The 17,338-nt window shown below is 42.4% G+C and overlaps 1 protein-coding gene across 2 annotated transcripts in view; it reads left to right on the plus strand.

Annotated features, from left to right (window-relative positions):
- Positions 1 to 17,338, plus strand: part of EGFR (epidermal growth factor receptor) — a 167,650-nt gene that overhangs the window by 22,179 nt on the left and 128,133 nt on the right. The gene's annotated exons all lie outside the window — the stretch shown is intronic.

Here is a 17,338-nt window from a genome sequence, read left to right on the forward strand (position 1 = left end):
AGCATTCGGTGTTCCCCAAAGTTGTGTGTGTGTAACCAAAGGCAAATGGGTGCTTGTGTAGACAGCAAACTCTCCTGCAAAATCTGGCTTTGTTCATCCTTTGTGGTGTTAAGGGAAACTGTGCTTCCAGATCAAGCACAGTGCTGCACTCTGTCTCCAGGAGATCTTTCTGCCTCTCGCCAAAGTGTTTGCATGCCTCTTCTTCTGGGGGAGCACTAGGGAAAGTTGAAAGAATGCTTAGGAAAGGCAGGGAGGGTTATTGGGGTTTTGGCAGGCCTGTAACCAAGGAGGTTTCTGAAGTCCCAGTTCTACCTCTGGAAAGCTTGTTGTCACGTTATGTAGAAGGAGCTCTGCTTACGAAGGAGTAACTTGCTGCCCTCAGTTTATGGAAACGTACAGTGGGTCTGTACCCTTGGGTGGTTGATTCTAAGACCAGTGGAGCTATGGTTTCTTTAAAGTCCTAAATTAAAGGGTAACTTTTATTTTTCTTCTTAAGCTGTGCAATTTGGCTGTTTGCAGTATTCCAGAGTCGGGCAGCAAAATTACTGTTGGCTTTCCCACAATAAATCCTTGACCTTCCCCGCCATTTAAACATTAGCAGATTCCCTGCACTGTATATGGGGGTGGAGAAAGGAGCTGTGGAGTTACACACACACACACTGACACACACACACATGTTTGTAAGTAGCTTCTAGCAAGCACTTGGCCTGCAATCTCAAGGCAGTGTTTAGGGTTTTGTTTCCTCCTCTGCACAATACTGGACATAAAACAGTTATGTCGCAAAATGATATTCTACAAGTTATGTCAAAACCGTCACTCTGTACAACTCGGATCACATTCCCTGGGGAGACGTGTAACATTTGTTGGTGTGCATCTGTGCATCCTCCTGTGCCCAGCCCAAAGGGCTCTTGTGGTGCTTGGCTTCCTCCTTCGAGCTCTCGGTGTTCACACACTGATCTGTCATCTGGTGAGGGTTGCAGAAATTGAAACCTGATCTGTGCGTGATGCTGATCACCAAGATGTAGAGTGAAATGGAGTTTTTCCCCTGTACATTTCCACGAGTCTCAGAGTTCGGCAGCTCATGAGCTTTATGTAAGCTGATGGCTGCTAAAGGAATGCTGAGCGCTGTAGGTGTAGGGGTAGGGAGAGGGGCAGGGAGGATGGTTTCAGGGCTGCACACATCTGTTACCTTCGTGCCATGCTCACGACAGAGCAGCGGGGGCTTTTTGACACGTCGGATTTTTTTCAGTTCAGTTGCTCGATCCCGGCTTTTGTTTTGTACTTTACCATAGTTTCACGTTTCACTGTAAATTATTCACTTGCCGTGCCAGAAATAGGAAGTTAGGAGAAAATACCAAGCCAGCCGTGAGTAGGTTAAGGAAAGGTGAGCAAATACTTGTGTCGGAGGTGATTAGCTCCATGAGTTACGCTCCTGTTCAGATGGAGCAGATGAGCCTTGCGTGGCACATTGGAGCCAAGCGTGAAAATAACGGGTATGAGTCTCATCCATGGCAGATCCCAAGCCGTTACCTTTGAGAATAAACCAGACAAAACGGCGTCTGTACGCTTCTAATGGCTGAAAGACCTTATAAGTTACAGAACACGTTTAAAACAGAGTAAAAATATACGGTGTATTACAAATCCAGAGAACTATTGCTAGTTACCCCGTTTTGCTAGGCTAAGGTTACATCCCGGGATGGAAAATATGAGGGTCTCCTTTGCCTGCATGTTCTGCAATAACATTTTATCAGCAGGCAAACTCCCATTAAATACACCCCATCGGCAGAGCTCAGGCTGCCAATTTTTGAGTGGAAACATTGTATTAACTTGGCTGTTCCCTGCAGGATATTACTCTTGGAAAATTATAACAAAGTGAACAATCCCCAAATCAGCATTTTTCATTTATAGCAGGCCATAATTTACAGTGCAGTATGGATCTACGCCTGCCTGGAGAATTCCCTGTCTGCCGTGGCAGGGAACAGCATGCATTTCTGTATTTGCCCAAAGAAAGCATTTGTCTTAAATGTACACGGCAGTTTGGCCTCTGCCTTTCGCTGTGTGTTACATGTAATGACTCATTATCAACTGTCTAATCCCAGATTGCACATCCTTTTTAGGACCACAGTTTATCTCCTTCATGAAAATGACATACGCTTCCCAGTGCCAGAAGTAAAGGACATGGTTGTGTCCCTCGACCCATCAGATCCCAGCCTGCGATAACTCATTTGAGGTGAAGACTTTACAAGGGAAAGGAAAAGAAGTTCTTCAAATGCTAAATAAAAATCCAGCACCAAACTTGTTAAAGAGGAGTTTCAGGGTGCTCAGCTAAGATGACTGAGCAAGCCGTCTCCTTGTACTCCAGAAATTTAATACCTGTAGCATCTATAATCGTTTACTTAACTGCATAAAGACAATGAGGTGGTTTCATTTAAATTTTGGAAGCTTTAAGTAAGCAATGTCCTGGATGTCTGTGAAAAGAGTAGAAAATTTTGCTATTACAGGAAAGGGAGAAGAAACCATGTGGTTTTTTTCCCTGTGAAGTTTTCTTTGTCGAAGTTAAGCACTTTACTGCATGTTCATAGGTACCATCCTCTAAGTAGTTATTCCCTTTTGTTTGCATAACAATTTGTATCAGCAAATGAAAACACAATTCAAGCTATCCACTTTGGCAGTTCCTTTTCAATGAGGGAATGCAAATAGTAAATTGTAGCATGCTGGAAATGTTCTGAGTCCTGCATGGGCGGGGGGGAGGGGGGAACCAACCCCTAGTGTCCACAGAGGTGAGGTGGTTGGTGCATTTCTGTATGTATTTACTTACATGTATCCATGGAAATGTATGTATATGTACATTCATATTTTCACACATCTGCTGCATAGAAACCTTGATTTTTTAAAAACATTGCCAATGAAGTTTTTGTCAAGTGGCTTTAGTCTAACTCGATACCAGTGATTTCACGACAATGGGAGGAGAGCTATTCCAGTGCCAGTACTTCTGAGAGTGCCAGCCTTAGATACACAGTCTGTGGATATTATTGTATGTTAAAAAATAAAACGAAATAAAATTTACTTGGGGAAGTATAGTTTTTTTCCATCCAAAACATTCTTTTTTTCTTTTCTGCTGGAGCATTTTGCAGAGGCTAGATGGGAAAGTATGCTTGCCTTAATAACATTAGAGATGGGGAGAAGGGGGCAGATACGGTCTGCGTTAGTGACGTTCATTCCCATCAACTCCAGTATGGCCTCTCCCTTTCATATTCAATTTCATTTGACTTAATATTCTGCTTCAAAAGAGGGCAATTAAACAAAAGGTCTGCACTTTGTGCCAGCATCTTTGAAGCCAACCATGAGACTCCATTCCCAGAGGATGAAAGATAATTTCTGAGGAGGCCTAAAATTTCTAGTGCGTAAACAAAGTAAGTGGATGGTTTTACTAAATGGCTGTATTTATTAGTAATTGTATTAACTGCCTCTTATGGGTCTACATCCGTTGATTTTTGCATTATTGTTCTGGTAACTAGCTCAGTCTTCTCAGCACCAGGGAGGTGTAGTGAGTGATGGCTGGTGCTGTTTCTGCCCACCTTGTGCTGCTGCCTGGAGAACAGGATGGAAGTGAAGCTGCCAGATTTTTTTTTTTCCCCCCAATAAATTTTTTTTTAACAAAGAAGGCAGCAGGAATAGTTAGATCTACCCTGCACCCTGGCAGGTGATGAAATTGTACGGAGTGACCTTTTGGGGACACCGGGAAGTCACATTACTTTCATTACTGTCCTGTGGTTGTGCCATTAGAGTGAAAGGACCTCTTCGGCGGTTTTATTTTTCTTTTTTTACATTAAAATACATTCACCAAGACTAGGTTCTCCATTCCAAATTTGTTATTAAGAGTCAGCATATTTGATGCCTTTGTGGGTGGGCTCATAAAAACCCGATCTTGCTTCACGTTCTTTGCATAATGAAGAAGAAAAAGTCAAAACACCTCTGGGGGATCGTGATAATTGAAACCTAATTCCCAGGTATTTAAGCATATTAATGTCTTTAAAGACAAGGCCAGAAACTGATGGGAATATCCAAGGACTTTGTACATATTTGTGGGAGGGGACAAAAGTTCATAGCCTTTACATTTTTTTTTTATTTTTTTTTTTTTTTAAATCCAGCCTTCTCATTGTTTCTTGGAAACATAATGCGAACTGCTGGATTACATAAGCAGGAGCAGCATATAATATACTGATTTTGATTTTCAGCCCTACCACTCACTGAAGGGAAAGTAGATGCTTCCTGTGCAGTTGTACTTCTGTTGAAATTCACTTTCAGCTCCGAGGAGTTGAGAAGAGGTGCCTTTCTGTACTTCACTGGTGGAAATGCAGCAACCTGAAAGGCCCATGCCAGAGCTCACCCCCTTAAGCTCGTGGGCTATTCACCATTACGCTCTGCAAAGGTTGTTCGTGCCTCTTAAAGATATGTGGGATTACTAAGTGAAGATAAGGTTGGGAACTAGCACAGTGTAGCCTGTTAGCCCAATCTGAGCCTGCTGTGCAAAGCGAGGGAGTAGGAAGCTGAGGGAGGAGGCAGTGATGAGACTAAATGGAAAGCAGATCTTGCTGCTTTTCAGCTGAAAGGTATCCCTACTTTTCACCTTCCAAAAGAGAAGGTATGTTGTTTTGGTTAGTCACTGGGTTCAAAACCTAAGCCTTGGCTGTAATGAAATGTAAAAAAAATAAATAAATAATGAGAGAGAGAACAATTGTTTCCCTAAGGCTAATCTGAGGAGGTTGGTTCATCATCTTTCAAACTTGCAGTGATACAATTCAAAATACCCCCCCAGCAGTTTTAATACCAGAAATTATTCTATAGTTAGTAGAATATGTATGCAAAATCTAGCAACTTGCTTGTAGCACCCAATTTTGACCTTTCTGGGGAACTTTTCTCTGCCAGTAAAAGTGCTTTATGAAATTGATTTTTTTCATATACTTCTTTTCAATCCTAATCCTGCATTTGCAACACAAAGCTCTGCTGCATCAAGCACAGTTAGGACCACAGGTCAAGTTCAGACACATGCTTCTGAGTGAGGCTGGACTGGTCGAAGGAGCCACCTCTGCCCAACACGGCCGAGCCCACCAGAGGGTCTGCAGAGGGAAAAGTGCCTCTATTATTGGAGTGTGAATCTAACACCTTCATTTAAATCACCAGTGAGCTAACTCCAAACTGCGTACAACTGACATCGGTATAAGAAAAGTGAAAGCTCAGAAAGCCTAGGGAGGCAATTCAGGTTCTTTAGGATGGAGACGTTCACTCTCAGCACAAACCCTGAAGTCTTATAGTAGGCTGTGTGAGTTAGAAGTGATCTGCAGTGTTGACTTCTGCAGTATTGACAGCTTCCTCCTGGAGTAGCAGTAGGACTAACAGAGCATGAAGGTATGACTAAACTGAAATGATCCCTCTCGGCACATGGTCTATGCAACTAACAGTTAGAAGGCTGCGTGTGCAAGGGCTTTCATTCTGATCTGGAAGAAATGGCCATGCTGATATGCAGAATTAGGCTTTAATTAATGAGGAAATCAGGATGTGCTGTGTGTAGTGCCACACCTGAAAAGCATAATCTGACTTTTAGAGCTGAAATGAGATTGAGTGGGTGATGTTGTAGAGAGTCTGCTTTTATATAAATCTCTGGGGAGTGGCAGGATGGAGGAACTTCTCGTATCCCATCATCATATGACTCATGTTTGCAGTGGGTCTCTAGCCTTTGTTTGATAGAGAAGTCATTTGCTATGCTCACTGGCCCACAGGACTGTGTCTGTTAGCAGTTTTAAAAGCATGTAGGATTCCTGGATCACATGATTATAGATAGGATTTAAGGTGCTTCATTTCTGCCAAGAGAGAGGCAGAACATTACAACTGGAAAGCTACTGGACAGTTCCAAATGTGTATTGGCTGCTTTGCCTTTATGCGTCTTCTGGCCCACCCTTCAAAAAGGAATATTGTTTTTATACCCCTGGCTTTGAAGTTGTTAATGGTTTCTTGCTGTCCTGGTGAGTTCTTGGGATTCTCCTGATCTTCTGTATGGAAACTGGATGCTTGCCAGCTGCACAGGTTGGCGTGAGCTATTCCCACAGGGCTCTTGCTGAAGCATCAGATATGTCAGGGCTGTTCTAACCTGTTGTTGGGATGTCTCCAAGTTCTTGTAGATAACGTGGTTGAATTCCATACGTTCGTCTTTGGGGAGAGATTTCTGGGTCCCTTCCCACATTTCAAATTGGTACTTGCCTGCATACGGTTAAATGCCCATGGCCAACACTGCAGACTGTTGAATCCCTTCTGCATAAGACACACAGAGGTCTAATGCGTGGACCTTGGTTGGAGGAGTAAAGCTGTATGTTCTGCTTGCATTGTCTCATTCCTCAGCATTTGGAAGAGCAAAGGGTTTTGGGGAGGAGGGTCTTTTTGTTGTCTGTTTTTTTAAAAAAAAATGCTGTTCCATGGGCAGCTGATGTGTAATATGGGATCTGTTAGACATCTCTCATACTAGCATTGCTTCTCTATCAGGGAGTTATCTTCAGGTTTTTCAAAATGTCTGCCCTGGAGTCACAGACTCCCTCTAAGGCTGCTTGTGAAGAAAATTACTGTGACCAATCTTTTATGAATGGGAGACAATGAAGTCAGGAGAGAGACTTGTAGTTGTCTGGGATAGTTACTGGCTTTTCCTACCTTTCTCTGGAAAACATGCATGTTGTAGAAGAACCATCTGTCCTCTTGTGCTGAGGTGGTAGACCTGATGAGTGACTTGCTACCTGGCAGATCGTTATATGCAATTAGGAGCTATAGTGCTACTGAGATGAATGCTGATTGTCCTGTTTTGTACAGGTAATTGTATTGTGTTTTGTATTTCAGCAGAGTATTTTTTTAATATGTATTGTTCCTGCATGTCATCCTGTTTCTGTTCCTTTAGTCCCTTCCAGGTGACAGTGTGCTCTGTTTGCATTACCACACAAGAATGAACTTTCCATAGTCCAAATCTTTGGCTTAAGCATGGGGTGCCTGCTTGAATCTGTGGACTTTGTAGTCTGAACTAAAAGCCAGAAAACAAAAAAGGCTTCAGACATTGTGGTGGAGGAACATTTTAGTGGAGACATTTCAGCCCAGCCAGTCATTACTCATCCAAATTCAGTGGTTGCACTTAGCCCATGGGGGGGGGCATTGCAATCCCATACTGTAGGGAGGAAGTACAAATAAGGGATATTGCCCCAGAAAGAAATTTAGCTTATTTTCACAGTGAAACTGTGTGCGTGTGTGCTGTTGACCCTGTGGCCCTGATACCAATGGAAGATGCAACTTTGCCTGTTAACTTCAGCAGAACTGTGGCTAACAGTTCCTGTGCTTAGTTTTAAAATGAAATGATAAAACTGTAAAGAAGTGTTTCTGCAGCGGCTTCATGTCCTGAAGTCTCTGCTCCTTTTGCATGCAGAGATCTAACATCCATTCGGCTTCACCTGCACTTTGCTAAAGCTTTGGGATTTTAAACAATTCTCAGGTTTGTTTAACATACGTGTTTTCTGGAAGCATTTAAAATAAGATAGTGTATTTTCAAGTGTCTAAAGAGATGGAAGGAGGGATGGAAGTAAGAAGTACGGAGTTATTAGGAGACCTAACAGACCCTTTTACATTGAAGCCATGATGTACATAGCACATGGCTACAGGTAGGAATGACAGGTTCATTAAAGCTAAAATGGAAAAATTTGTATATTATTTAAAAAAAAAAAAGAGTAGAGCTATGATGGACATGTAGAGCAGACACTTCTTTTACTCTTAATGAAGAGCCAAGTCTCTTTAATGTAGAAGGTTGGAGTGACTTCTCATCAGGGCTGTGCATGCCAGGCCATGTCTGAGCAGGAATATTTTCTCTTAGTTAATAAACATTTGTTCTTTGCCCGGGGTGCTAAACAACCCTGTTGTTCTGTTCTGCCGTGTGGAACACCTCGATGAGCTTTACAAAGGAGACAAAAAAAATTCAACTTGGCTGAGCAGAGCTCCTTGTGTTTATATTAAAAGCTGGAACATGCCCCCCCTCCTCTGCCTTGAACTTCTTGATTGGTGAAACTACTCCCTGCCCTCTCTGAAGAGCTTCAAGTTGAGACAGTTTCTCTGCAGCAGTAGCAGCCCTCCCCGCCAAGGTTTCGGCTCTGGGATCCCCTGCAGGAACGGCGAGGGCAGGAGCCAGTGTTCCCTTCGGGTCATCTGGTGGCAGGACAAAGTGGCCGGAGTAAAGGGTAGAGCCCGCGGCTGCCGTGGAGAAGGGTCCCCAGAAGGAGCCCCTGGGCTCTCCAACCCCTGTATTTACATTACATGTGGTTGCATCTCGCAAGCAAGTGCTAGCCTTGGTGGAAGAGCTGTGCTGGTCTAAGCGAAGGGGTGAATGTAAACTGATGTATCAGTGTAACTTCATGTGTGGCCAAATCCACTCTGAAAAGTCAAAGCAGATTAGGAAAGTGGAAAGCTGTCTGTTTAATGGCGAGCAGATACTTCTGAAGAGCACTATATGTGGGTGGTGGTGTAGCAGAAGATCTGTGTGTGTGTGTAGCTGAATACGAATTAACTCTGTATTGAAGCAGCCCTGTCGATTAAAACCTATATACTCTTGTATTTATTTCATGGCACTTAGGAAGGGCTTCTTCTGTTATTGTGAACATGGCACTAAGACAGCTGATACCACATACTGTGTTTTTATAATATTTTAGCAGCACAATTTTCTCACAAAATATTTTCTACTGGAAAGAAAAGAGCAGAAGAAATGATGCTACAAGCCCGTTACTAATGCACCAACTTTTTTTTTTCCTCCTAATACACTCGTGCCTTGCATGCCTTTTAAATGCAGCATGCAGTTTAACATCTGTTGGGGACTTGTATTTGTTTGTTTTCAGAGAATACAAATTGGTTTGATCCTCACTTTTAATTCAGGAGGAAGGCTTGAAAAATCACTGTTACACAAACCCCAACCAAAATGGTAAACTTAATGAACTTTATATGTGGCACAGGCATAAAATTGAGAGCTATTCATAGGCTTCTAAAAATTAGTGAATTATGTCCACTTAAAGTAAATTGAATTGTATCTTCTGCCCTGGCCTCTGAATAGCAGAGATTTAGCACTACTTTGTTGCAGTAGTTCATATGCAGAACATCAGATAAGAGCAGATATCACAGAATAGATAAAAACAGTTCACTTGAGGGTTCAACTCCAGTAATATATTGTGTCTACTAAGAGCACCTTAGCTTTTGTTAGAATGAATATCATCCTTTATCTAGTTATTTTTCATGCAAATAATAATGATAATAATGATACTACTACTACTACTACTACTACTACTACTACTACTAATGTACCCTGTGCTGAGAAAGATGGTATGATTTCACTTCTAATTGCAAGATAGCAATTATTCAAGCATCGTTCAAGAAAAATCTAAGAATGATGCAGTACAGCTTGGATTCTCATCAGACTCAAAAGGCCCAATTCGTTTCCCTGGCAAAACTATCAAGCCCCAAATCAGAATTTCAATCAAAACCGTGTCCGCTGCAGGATGTTAAATGGCTGGTTGAGCCCGCTGCCTTTCTTTTGCAGCGTTTAACAGAGGCGATAAGCCTTTCAGAGCGGTATTGCCCTTCCCAGCCTCAGCAGCAGCAGTTTTTTAGTGATTCACAGCTTGGAAGAGAAGCCCCGAGGCTTCCCAGCAGGGTTTGAGAGCTGCATTCCCCAGCCCACAACCATTTCTTGACCTCTCTGGGAGACTCAGTTGCACAGGAATTGGCGTAGGTTTGGTGGGTTTTTTGCTTTAGCTTATTTACAGTGCATCTGGAAGCATTTGCAATCTAGCAGGGATTTTCCTGGTTGTGCCCCAAGCTGGAGCAGGGGAGCAGCGTGGCTGCAGAAAGCTGTTTCAGCCATCTGATGTAAAGTAGTTGTGCAGTGGGAGGATTCCTCCCTCCCACCCTTAGCACTCCCTTAGGAAGTTCACTTTGGGAATTGTGTTACTGTATTTGGCCAAGAGGACCATGCTTATTTTAAAAACATCCTGAAAACGAGCCTTACTGAAATTTTGTTGCTGATACTTTTTTTAAAAATTTTATTTAATCTTCATTGCAGCTTCTTCTGAAATAAGATGGAGGTTTAAACTTTTGCCTTTGCTCCATCCCCAAGTTAAACACCACTGAAGTCCATGCCATCGGTTGAATGTTCAGCCATTAAGCAGAACTTAAGCTAATTGCTGTACTGATTAAACAGCAGTTGTCACCACTCCCCCAGGTGAGTTGCCTGGGAGATATTCTTGTCAAGCGATAATAAAAAAACCTGCAAGAAAGCGGAGGTAAATTGATACGCATGGGTGTAATTAAATGTAGTTGTTACGGAATCTGTAACAGGATCACTCTTGATTTTGTAATTTTACTAGAGTGTGTTTTTTCTTAGTGGAGCTTTTTCAGTATTTTCCTAAAAACACATGAATTTTATTTCTAGATATCAGTTTTGCAAATAGCATGTTTTCTTGTTTGTTTGTTTGTTTGTTTTAAAGCAGATGAAATGAAACACGTAGTTGGATGTTCACACGTGCAAAAGTTTGGACTGAACAAGTCCAGAAGGTGTTTGTTTGCAGTTGCACACATTCCTAAGCTAAAAAATCTGGCCTATGGTTCATAAATACCCCTTGGATCTCTCAGGATAAAAGGTACTAGGTAAATAGAATTATTTTTATAATTGCTCTGCAGTGTAGCAGAAGTCATTATCTTCTAATCCTAAACAAAGGAATGTACTTAGAAAAGCCCGAAACAATCTCTTTCAAACCTGCTTTCTTCTTTGCCCTGTGTCACTGCAGAGCAGCTCCGTGAGCACTCCTGGAGAGCTCTTCTCTCCTCTGGGGAGCTTGAAATCCTGCCTGAAGAAGTTGTTATTCAGGACGCAAGGTGGTCACCTTCCGTGTAGTGACACACTCGCAACAGCATTAAATTCATGCTGCTTTTCCAGGATTTACTTCTCAGGTCAGAGAAGCGCCGGCAGCAGTGCTGGCATAGGTTTTGCTCCTCTGCCACCTTTCCCATCCTGGTGTATCCAAGCCCTCCTCCATCACCGCTGTGCTTTGGAATGAATTGCTGCACTGGCCCAAGTCAAAAATCCTCCCTTACCAAGACAAACGGGCTGGGCCCGTGCTACCCCCCAAGGGTTGGGTTGGCGTGGCTGGCAGGAGGGCAGCCAGGTGAGGACCCGAGCAAGCAGGCTGGCCGAGATGTGCAACCACTCCTCTCAGCCAATGTTTGCCGCCAGTGCCCCTCTGGTGCAGAGCTAAAGCCTCAATAATCTACTATTTGTTTGAAAAAAAGAAATGCGGGTAAGCTCTTCCCATAGCAAATGTGGAAGTGGGTAAGTGCTCTGATGCCCACACCCCAGGGAGATGCACCCTTTCTACATGGGCTTCCCTACGGCTGTCCCACTGCTGCAGCCTTGCTTGGGCCAGGGGTGCTGCGGTCAGGCCCCTGGGTTTTTGTGGCGGTGAGCAGCTCAGGGACCGCTGGGCTACGCCTCGTGCTTGCCAAACGCCTGACCTGGCTTTGAGCTCCCTCCTGCCCTGCCAGCACGTGGGGAGCTGTCGGGAAGTACCAGGGATTTGTGGTGCTCCCGAGGAGGTATTGCTGCAAAGGTTGTACCAGTGGAGCTTCAGGCCATGTGTCTGACAAACTCTGGTTCAATAAACCACCTTAAGCGTCAGAGAAGAGGTGTTTGTATGTGCATAGTGCTTGCATCAGGGGATAGCACTGCATCTTTGGACAGTGACTGGTTTTATACAATAGTGTGGTGTAGTACCATGTGCAGGGGCAGGAGAGTGAGGTAAGAGCCTGTCTCATGCTCTTTTTTATTTTATTTTATTTTGTTTTGTTTTATTTTGTTTTGTTTTGTTTTATTGTTATGACTAGAGGAAGAAAAACTATAGAATCTTTTTAAAGACAATATTTGGAAACTGTAAGCTTTTCCATTGTACTGAGCTGTGTTTCCGAAACAGAACTGTGTATTGGCAGAGACTTTTGATGCTGAAAGAGTCTCAGGTGACGGGCTCTGAACCAGGAGAGCAAAAGATGTGAATTCTTAGCATTTCAATAACAGGTCTGTTCCCTTGACCTTCCTTTGACACAGTCCACCTTGCTGTGGGATTCATATTCTCCTGAATCCTTCTGTGAATAGGTATGTAACATCTCTTTGAGAGTCCCCAGGTTGTCCAAGGCAATAGCAAATATTTGGTGCTCTTAGAGTGTCAAACATTAGCAAAGTGGCATTCTTCAAACATTACACACTTGCTTTGCTTTAAGCATTGCTTTAAGCATGTGAGGAATCCCACTGAAACTGAGCTGGTGTCTAAATGTTTGCAGGACAGGTCCTTTAATCATCCCTCCAGGCATGGCCCTGTGTCACTAATAAGTTTCTTCCTGCAAAGGGCGTCAAGAGACAGGCCCATGCCTTCCCTTTTCAAAGCATACACCAATGCCTTTAGCTTTCCTGTTTGCTTTTTCATAAATACCACTGTATTGCAACAGTACATTATAGTCTATGTCATGCATTTGACAGCTGTGTCAAGTTCTATTTAGAAGTTTTTTAAAACCCTTAAACTCATTACCACAGTATTTACATGGGTTCAGAGAGCAAGCAGGGGAAATTTGTAGATGAAGTATCTATCAAGTGCCATTAAATACAACTACATCCCCTGGTTCCAGGATTTGTTCAGTGGCAGGTTGATGGAAAGACAAAATATCATGAGAGGTACCTTTTGTTCTTGACTGCTGTCCTGGCTGCTTTCCTTTGCTGCTGCTACTACTGGAGCAGGGGACAACATGGAGAGCCTCATGGTCCAAACCATCAGAAGGCTCTTGCAGTCCTGAGACATGCTGAGCTTGATTTATTTGAACTCTGCACAGGTTAATGGGGTTTTGAACAGTATAGGCTTTGAAGGAGAAAAGAAACAACAGAAGCATCCTTGGAGATGAAGCCAGTACTGAATAAAATTGGCCTGGCCTGTTCTTCTCCATGAGTAGTTACCAACCTGGTTTTAGCATGGTAGTTCATTCAAACACAGGTGGTTTCCTACTCTAAGTGATATTGTGGACATCAGGCTGGTGTACAGCAGGGTGATTTGACGTCAGGAAATGGGTGATCAAAGCAAAGATTTTGAGGACTGGTAAAACTTGGTGATGAATTTCAGAGAATTTCCTTTTACCCTCTCGCAATTTCCAGGAAAAGAACTTGGGCTCGTTGTCCATGCTAGACCATTGCTCTATACAGCAATCGTTAAATTTTTAAAAATGATTTTGAATTTTAAAAGGAAGCTCAATCCAAACGTGTGAATGCTGTTGTGAAGTTTCCACCACCAGCCTGATGCCTATATTGTTTATAGGGTTGTGCTTTTCTTATTCTGCTGATCTATAAAGCCTTTGAAACAATTAGTCCATTTTAAGATGTTTTATAGTTAACCAGGTCATTGCTGAATTGGCTAGAGACTATTAACCTCCAGTCCTTCAACTGGTTGAATGTGACTCCTGCTGATTTGCTGGTGCCGGCTAATGCAGTCTTCTGACCCCTAGATGCTTCTTATAGCTGCCATAAATGGCTTAGTAAAGCAGCTCCCTGAAGTTATTGGTATTCCCAGGAGCAAAAATTCCTGAACCAGTTTCAGTTTTCCTCTAGACAGGCGTATTCAGATGGGCAGAAGAAGACATTGTTGTTGTTTCTGTGCACTTTGCCTTTTAGCATTCACTGGTTGGAGCTCCAGGAGACCATTTGTATGGTGATCATGATGCCTTTTCCAGCTAAAGCCACTTTCTTGGATGAAAATCTCCATTTTCCACACACTAAAAAAAACCTCCAGGAGTGCTCGTATGCTACTTGTTCACTTCAAATGTCTCTGCTCATTTTTTAATGAGTGTTAATCGCTCAGAGGAGCCGGGCAAATTGCCGCTGTCTAGTTTGCAAAATTCAGCAAGTGCCTCGAAGAACCAGCAGTGCTGATTCAGAGAGAATGTCCTGTTTGACATATAGGAACCTTCTCCGAATTGGAAGTAGACCCTATGTTTTGCCTGTATAGATTTGGTGAACTACAGATTCATTCAGTTAATGGCGATAATAACGGACGATGCAGATGCTGTGGAAATCCTGTGGATTTCAGCAGCACCAGAGCATCTGTGCTAAAGCTGTATTCACTGAAAACCAAGCTTTAGTCATAAAATTAACTTCCCTTTCAATATTATAGAAATTAAGTGTACCATGGAAGTATTATCTGTTTATTTACTAACAGTATCCTGCCTCTAAATGCTTAAAGAACAGTTAAAAGTGCAAAACACAGCTGTTTCTTAAGGCTTTTCTGGGGAGGCTTTGAATAACCTCAGCTCACACTGATTTGAAGAAAGCAAGTCAGTGCATGGGTGTGACTTTTGGGATCAGGCCCAATGCTTTGTAAATCAGCCATCTCAAGTATATTAATGAGTTTTTACTTTAGTATAAGGAAATAATACATCTGTGGCATACTCTTTATCTCTGTAACAATTTTTTTCTTAAAGCATTTGATAAAGATGTAACTAATATGGCTCCAGAAGCCTCTGAGAAGCCTAAAGTGAGACTTGAAGCTCTGTTACGGTCAGATGAATGTTACACAGATTTTGTATGCCTCCTCTGGTGCCTGTTCCAAAAGCTTCATCTTTTTTCCTTTAAACAAAGTTCACAAACGCTTGCTGATTCTATAGCGGTGGCATATGTAACTGATGAGATGTTTGTTTGTGTGATGAATATGGAAGGAAAATCTGATCTGCTGGACAAGACATAATTGTGCAGTTGTGTGTTTTACCTGTTAACACATGTACTTATGGGCACCTAAAAGCCAGAACAAGGAGTGCATGAAGCATTCTGGAGGCATGGTGCCCCTTGACAAGAGGTAGGAGGCAATCCCCTTCAGTCATCAAGGACAGAAATGGCTGGTTTTTATAATGGCAGTAGAAGAATGTTATCGATGACTTGTGCAATCCAAATGTATGACGTCGAGGCAGCTGCAGGGCTTTTGTTGTTGTTCTGTGTCCTGATTCCAGCCTTGAGTACATGCCAGTTAAGTTTGGTCACGGGAAGTGTTCCTGGACGCACATGATCTCCATGTGACAAAAATGCCTCTTTTCTCAGAGGTCGGAAAGCATCTCCTTTGCTTCAGCACGGGAGGGCTGCCCAACCTGCCTTCCACTAACCTCCAAAATGGCAAATGTCAGATAAACACCCCTTGGAGAAGGCTTCACTGTTTTTGCCAGTGTTTTGGGGATGCAGGTTTTCTGTGGTTCCCATTGTCTCCCTAGGCTCTTTGGAGATGAGTCCTTGTTTTTCTAGAATGCATTCCCAGGAACTGTCAAAAAAGCACAGGGGTCTCTGGTTGTTGAGAGCTTTCAGATACTTGTTCATGCTGTGGCTGATCAGTTAACCTCAAGGACACTGACTCTTTAATTTGTTCAAGGCATTTCAGTGCTCTGATGGTATCTGCTAAGTTCATCAAGAAGAAAATAAATAGCGTTAAGTGAATAAGGGCTAATTTATTACTGCAGGAATACATTTGAGGAATGTACCCTCTAGTATCCTCTAGTCTGAAAGCTCTCCTTCCCAATAGACAGATACGAGGTTGTATTTTCACAGTTGTATCCCCAAACCAGTAAATCTATTTCATGGATCCACCTCAGAATTTATCGGAAGGAGAAAATTGTTTACCTGAATTGGAAATAATCTCCAGTGTAGATGGTAACGAGTATGACAGAAAGATGGCATTCACGCACAAGTAAGAGGTTTCCAAACCAGAGCAGCAGAGGAATGCAGGTCAAGATGAGGGTGTCATTGTGTTGTGACACAGCGTTGCTGCATGTGGTGGAACAAACACAGTTCAACTCTTAACGGTAGGCACTTGGACATGAAGCAGCAGTGGCAGTGGTTGCTGATACAGAAGGGTAAGCATCTGCTAGGAACAGACTCGAATCATCTGAGCCTCCCTGATGCGTCAGTGCTCCTGGTAACTTAATGTCATGATGGCATCACTACCGTCCCTGCTTGGTTTTAACCTTGTGGTTCAGTCAGTGGCTGTATGAAATTACGTTTGCAGTCATTAGGGATAGTGATTATCATGCTTAACCTTACTCCAAAGCGGCAAAAGTAAACCTTTCTCTCAATCTGTCTCAATTTGTCTGATTATGATGACTAATATTTTTATCACTATTTGACTTCTGGGAAGTGTATTTTTGAGAAAGGCTGCTTATGAAAGTGAAAATATGTGTACCCAAATCATGCCTGGTGAGGGTGGGCAGATTTTGAAACCATTAAGCATGACTTGATCAGATGTGCAGGTGAGAACCTCTATATATCTTTAATAAACACTGACTAGTGCAACATGGTCTGTGTGGTTTTCTCACTGAATTAAGCAAAATGCAATGCTCTTGTGTTTTTCTAAAAATTCCACAAATGGACCCAGAAAAAGATGTCTAAGAGGAGGTCTATGAGGGAAGAAGGCATGTTAGTCAGGGGACTTATCCTGAACCAGGGTACCATAAGGAACTAGTCAAACTGAGTTTCTTTTCTGATTTATGCACTCTTTGGGCAGTCAAGGTATCCCTTCCTCTCCCGGTCTCTGTAGCTGTCTTTCCCTCCAATATGTGCTTTTTCCTCTTTGGGAGCATCAACTAAAGTATCATAGATACAGATATTTTTGTCTTGATGAAATGTACTATTAAATCTCCAGACATTTTGCAGTGAAAGTGTTTTCTGTAATTACTTGTCTTGAAGACCCACTGAGGAGTGAAGAATATAGGGAATCACTTGGAAATGCAGTTGTATGGCAAAATATTTCTTTCTTTTGCTAATCTTCATCTTTTAAAGTATCGGCACATTAGCACATGCGCAGTTCTGTGCTAGATGCAATGGACAAGTTCTTAGCGCTGTTTGAACAAGGTACAAATCTCAGCTCTAATGCACTGATGTGTTTTGTCCTTGCCAACAAGATAAATACAAGCAATTTTTGTTCTAATGCTACTGAGCAAATAGTGCTGTCTAACTGTAAATTGCTTTAAGGGGGAATCAATAAGGTGCATCCACTTTTAATAGCCCATTTGCCAATGTTTTTCTAAATCTATATATAAAGTTTGGGCATGGATGATCATCGTTCATTTTACTTCACAATATATTGTGTATAACTAATGCAACAATTCAAGGGCACAGTGAGAAGGTCATGAGTTTTTTAAAAGAAAATGACAACTGAGCATGGCAAAGAGAAGTTTATTGTTTTTACAGTGTTTTGTAATTAATCTTAAT

The sequence above is a fragment of the Harpia harpyja genome, chromosome 1 (assembly GCF_026419915.1).
Source record: "Harpia harpyja isolate bHarHar1 chromosome 1, bHarHar1 primary haplotype, whole genome shotgun sequence".
Classification (NCBI taxonomy): domain Eukaryota; kingdom Metazoa; phylum Chordata; class Aves; order Accipitriformes; family Accipitridae; genus Harpia; species Harpia harpyja.